This window comes from Coturnix japonica, chromosome 4 (genome assembly GCF_054131305.1).
Source record: "Coturnix japonica strain WE chromosome 4, WE-NBRP24, whole genome shotgun sequence".
NCBI lineage: Eukaryota > Metazoa > Chordata > Aves > Galliformes > Phasianidae > Coturnix > Coturnix japonica.
Window position 1 is genome coordinate 79,844,467 of NC_140666.1, and position 6,028 is coordinate 79,850,494.

Consider the following 6,028-nt stretch of genomic DNA (forward strand, 5'->3'; position numbering starts at 1 on the left):
CTCTATGTAATAAATCCTAAAACAATTTTGGGTTCTTTTTCCCTTTGTGAGCTATGTCACAAAATATGAAAGTGTCTTAAAGAAGACTATTTATTTCCTTCTAAATGGTTATTTTTAGTTATAATTTGTTATTTTGTAAATATTTAATAGAGAACTAGAGAATCTGTAATAATCTCCAGGGTTAGAAAGATTCTCATACCCAGATTTGATGGCCACAGTGAGCAAGAAACAGCATGTGTCTGAATTCTTGCGTGTTCAAAACTAGAATTCAGAGGATCCATGTGTTGTCACTCCTCGAGCCTGAAAAGCAGGGTTCTATTCCAGACTTCTCTTTTTGTATACAAGCATTTTAATATAAGGTGCCTTAAAAGTTTTCCTTGGTCTTTTGCATATGCTTTGTGCCCTAGCTTGTAAATAACTGCACATCTGCTTCTCCAATCAAAGCACTAGAACTAAACAAATCTAAACTCATCCAAAAACTAATAATGCAGCTGTCATTCTGCAGAAGTCTTCTGAAAGGACGTGAAGCAGACTACCTGATGTGTGCCGAGGAATCTGGAATCTGTGCAGAGTGTGGGATCATTGCTGACAGTCTGACATTCCTGGTTCGAGCGAGTGAATGCCAAGCACAGTTTTTCTTTCCTGTTTCTTGCAAAAAGACACATATGGCTGAAGCCTTACTGATTTGGGCCATGAGCTCATCAAGTGTTTTACAGTATTCACAACTGCGTCTGGTTGTTAGAATAAGTACTGGAATTGCAAAAAAGTGAAAACATCCTGCCAACTCGTTGTGTTGGTGAACACGCTGGATACTTCTCATTCTTCTGATGAAGATGAATTCTACAGAAATGCTGTACTGCTAAACACACCTATCAGGAAGACAATGCAGCAATGATATCAAGCCTGTTCCAGTGTTCCAGTCATATCTCACTTCCTGTAATTTATAAAACAGAGGAGTAGACAGGGTGAGAATCAGAGTGAAATAGACATAGCAACAGCTTCCCTCTTTAGCCAAGAGGAAAGAATATATTTAAGAGATTTGAACTATTGGAGATAAAACTGTGCTATGAAATAATATAGTTCTGTTATGTGCTTTATTTAAATTAAAAAAAAAAAATAAAAGCAAAAAGAATGTATGGATTATGCTTCAACAAGAAATCTGGAACCTATCATGATTTAATAATGTAAAAGGAAAAGTTGACATTATGACCTAAAGGCCAAGAGTTTACATTGACCTACGGAAAAAAAAATCAGCCTTTTTCCCCCCTCCTGATTCTCTTAGGAGTCATCCAACTGGCTATAACTTCACACCCCTGTCTTTCCCATATAGGCCAGTATCTTCTGCATTCTCAGGGCAGCACCACAACCTCTTCACTACTCCACAACTTCTTATATAGGATAGGGTTGATTGGCCACATCTGCTGGCCAGCTGTGTCTGCTGTGTGAGACCACGAAGCACGAGAGAAGCCACAGCATCATGTTCAAAACAGAATCACATCACGGAGTACATTCCTCATTGCACCACACTGCTGAGGCCTCTGCTATGGTTTTGCATCAGCTGTGATGGGTATTTGCACTGATACATCCAGTGTATCATTGACTCATGCACCACAATAGAATAAATGTCATCTCTGCTTGCAGTTATGTATTTTGCAAGCTTGAGGCACAGAACCCAAGAAGAAGGTGACTAGATTCTGATGAACTGTAGCTTACAGTGAAGATGCTGTGGTGCCTATCTGGAATAGTAGACTAAGGAGTTGATCAATAAGTACAGATATCGCTGGCATCCAGTGTGACCTAAACCTAGTGAAGACCTTGTAGACTCTAAATTTTGGGTATTTGGTGCCCAGGGTGGAGTCTAGATGTCATGTTCAGCATGTAAACTTTACATGAAGCTTCTGGAGAGAGGTAGGTAGCTCTGATACTTTTGCCACAATAGTGAGGAAACACCCCTCCTGCCATTACTTGGCTCTCTCTGATATATGTCACTTCTAACCGAGAGTTGCAGAGACAAGATAGCATGGCACACAGCATGAAGTAATACAGATAACATCTGACTCAAATGCAGCTATCTCACAGAACAGGCAAAGCCAGGTGATATCTGCCTACGGCCATTTGTGTGGCCTATCCTCTAAATGGACGATGAACTAAAGAAAAATTGTGTGGTGAGGGGGAAAGGAAAACATTACTTTCACCCTTCTTAAAAGCACAAATATTTCTATGCTTGCATCTACAGAGGTGACTGATTTATGAAATCAGTCTTGATTTAAGAGCTTGTTTCAGTCCAGAAGGCCCAGGCCTGTGTCCTAAAATATAACTAAATGAGGAAACACAAGCACAACTCCATTTCTGCCATGATCAGCAAAAAAAAATAAAAAAATAAAAAAATGCAAAATGAATGAGATTGGAAATCCAGTGCAAAATAAATCCTCACCTGGTAAAGACAGTCTCAGTGCCCAGCCAAGTTCAGAGAGATCTAGGTTCAGTATTTGACACAGAAAACAACTGTCCTGTGTTTCAGAAAGAAACTGTAGTATTGAAGCCTCATCTGCTTTGAGAATTTCAAAGAATTTCAAAGACTGAATTTCAAAGAAATTCAAAGAAATTCAGTCTTAGAGACTGGTCAGTCTCTAAGATAGAATTTACAAGTCATGATATCAGTGAATTTAACAGGATGCTGGAATACAGTAACAAGTTTTTTTTATTGCTACTTATCACCAGGTACCTCAGTTCTGCTTCAGTCCTGATTTAAGTGCCTAAAACCTTTATTCGATCTTCTTTTTAAAAAATTATTTTCCCAAATAAATCAGAAATTATGTTTTCTTACCAATTTGTTTAGAAAAATTTGCTCAATGAATCATTGGTCAAATTCCAAACACTCTATCCCATAAAAAAGCAATACAATATTAAATGATACAAAAATGGTTTTATTTGCAGCTAGAGTAAAGAGTTATGAAATATTATCTTTCAGAGATATGAAAGAAGGAGGAAGGAATTTTTGTACTTTACATTTATTACACTCAGTGGGCTGAACTTCTTTTTAATCCTATTCCATGCAAATCAGGAGCAGTGCCAATGAGATCAATAGAGTTACACAGTCGTAAAATTGGTCAGTGATCAGCCCGGCTGAGTTGGCCCATGGCATTAATCACTTTTAAAGATCTGGTCCATAAGTACTTAATTTCTAGGAAACAACAGAATGTGACATTACAAGGATCTTATTTAGAGACACGCACCCTGTAGATCAAAGCAGGAACTACTGGAAATGCTTTCTGAAGGTATGTGTAGCTATAAAATGTTTTGAGTGGTTGCCAGTATTTTGTAATCAGTGTTGTAAAGTTTTGTGATACTCTTGATGTCTACAGATGTTATGTGGCCCATGGCACAGAGCTGATGTTCTAAATTACCAATTATATAACTAACAGAATCCCTAGAACTAACTCCTGCCCTCCTTTGGGTACTGGGGCAGTCTTTAAACTCCAGCAAAGGACTGATGCTGTAAATAAAAAGCTGTCTCCATAGCTACAGGCAGTTCAGAGCTCAGCTTTCAACACTTTAAGAAGGTAATTACTGTCTTTTTTCTTTATATTTTTCTATTCTTGGTTTATAACAGCAGTAATAACCTCCTAAGTTGTGCATTTCCTGGCAATTAATGACTGACAGTGTTAAGAACACTTGGCTTTACCTCAAGCTCTCAAATCCTCTGGCTGGTCATTAACTGCCAGGAAATGCCCTTCTCCATAGTCATTATTGCTTAATTATGTAAACCTGGATTAGAAATTTAATTAGATCACTTCAATATTCTCTGATTCTCTCTCCATCCTTTTCCCCATACCCTATTTGCTACAGCCACAAACTGGTGGGACTGACTTTTTTCCTCCATCATAGTGTCAAGGAACCAAGCAATGCATAAAGTCTCTGGGTAACAAGAATAATTCCTTTCTTAGACCTTGGTCAACAGATTTTTTTCTGCTTATTCTTGTAAAGAATATATTAGATTAGGTTTAAAACAGTCTCCAAGATCTGTCCGGTACTGTTTTAAGTTCTGACTGAGGGAAATGGATGATTCTCTGATCCAATGAAAGAAGAGAAGCTTGCCAGGGAGATCTCTGAATCTCTGCATCCAGAAGCTCCTCTTGATGCCAATTGTACCTGTTTCAAACAAGATTGTTCCGGGTATTGCTACATACTGTATCATTTCTCTTAACAGCCCAAAAATATATTTTCTGTGAACAAGCACTTGAAATTAGTGACTGTTGCCCATCTCTAACCAGACAGCCCTGTTTCCATTATCTGCAGATGTTTGGTTTATCTGTATGTAGGGTGAGGATTATCTAAATAACTGCTAATGCAGCGTCCAAGCTTCTTCTCTGTATTTAAAAGTATCTCCAGTGCAGTTACATTAATACTCAGTTCACTGTGCCACAGGTAAGAAAATTTGTTTCCTGGAATACATTACCTCCCTTGACTCTGCACCATTGACTACTCACAGCACTTTACATCAGTGTTATCAGTGTCTTATTGACTTATTAATTAAATCACGTATCTGTACCTTCCAATTTTCATAGGATCCTTAGAGTAGGAAGGGACCACTGAAGGACACCTAGTGCAGCTCCCTTGAAATGAACAATGACATCACGGCTAGATCAGGCTGCCCAGGGCCTGATCCAACCTCACCTTGAAAGTCTCTAGGGGTGCTGCATTAACCACATTACTGGGCAGCCTGTTCCAGAGCCTCACCACCTTCCCTAGAGAAGACCTTTTCCTAGATCTATCCCCCTTGAGCTTGAAACCATGACTTCTTGTTCTGTCACCACAGACCCTGCTAAAGAGTCTGTCTTCTTCTTTCCTGTACCTTCCCTTTAGATACTGAAAGGCTGCTATCAGGTCACCTTGCAACCTTCTCTTCTCCAGGATGATCTGCCCCAGCTCTTTCAGGCTGTCATCACAGGAGAAGTGTTCCACCGTTTGGACCATTCTTGTGGCCCTTCTTTGGACATGCTCCAACAGGTCCATGTACTGAGGACTCCACATCTGGACACAGGACCCCAGGTGAAGGCTCACCAGTGCAGAGTAGAGGGACTGGATCTTGATCCCTTGACCTGCTGGATACAGTTCTTTTGATGCAGACCAGGATATATTCAGCTGTCTAGGCTATGTGGGCATACTCCTGACTCATGTCCAGCTTCCCATCCACCACTACCTCCAGATCTTTTTCAGCCAGGCTGTGCTCAATATTTTCATCCCCCAGACTGTATTAGCAATGGGAGTTGCTTTGACCCAGGTGCAAGATTTTGCATTTGGATTTGTTGAGCCTCATGAGATTCACCTGGGCCTACTACACAAGCTTGTCTAGGTCTGTCTGGATGGCATCCCATTTCTGGTGTGCTGACTACATCCCACAGCTGGCTATCATCAGTTTCATCATCATCATCCACTGTCAATGTCATTTTAGTCCTAAAAGTTTTATTTGATAACTACCCAAAGATATAAAATGAAGTGTACCATGCCCTTATATTTAGGCAAAATAGTAGCCAACCCCTAAAATCCACGTGTGACTCTGGGAGAACATCTCCTAAATTGTTTCTGACTTCTATGTGAGCCATATGGCACCATTTAATGACTGAGTGTCTGTGATACTCCAAGTAAGCTATAAGCGCTCACATTCTTCATAAAGTACTTCAGTGTTAATTGTTTTAATGTACAAAGGGCATATAATTTGGATCAAAGGGCACTTTCTATGAAGTCTTGTGTATTGCAGCTTTGGTACAAAATATTACTTCTTGACATATAGGTCATGTTCTAATAAACAGAGAAGCAGCAATAATGTGGACATGAAACGTAATTATTATATTACTGAATCATCTCTTTAATTTGAAGTCCTTTCAGAAAAAGCACACAATGCACAACTGCAGCATCCATCAATTCCTTGCAGAAGCATTAGTGTGTTATGACAGTAAAACACAAAATCATTAGTGTCCTTTGAAAGGTCTTTAGTTTTAAGCATTCCATTCATTTCAGTGGTGTA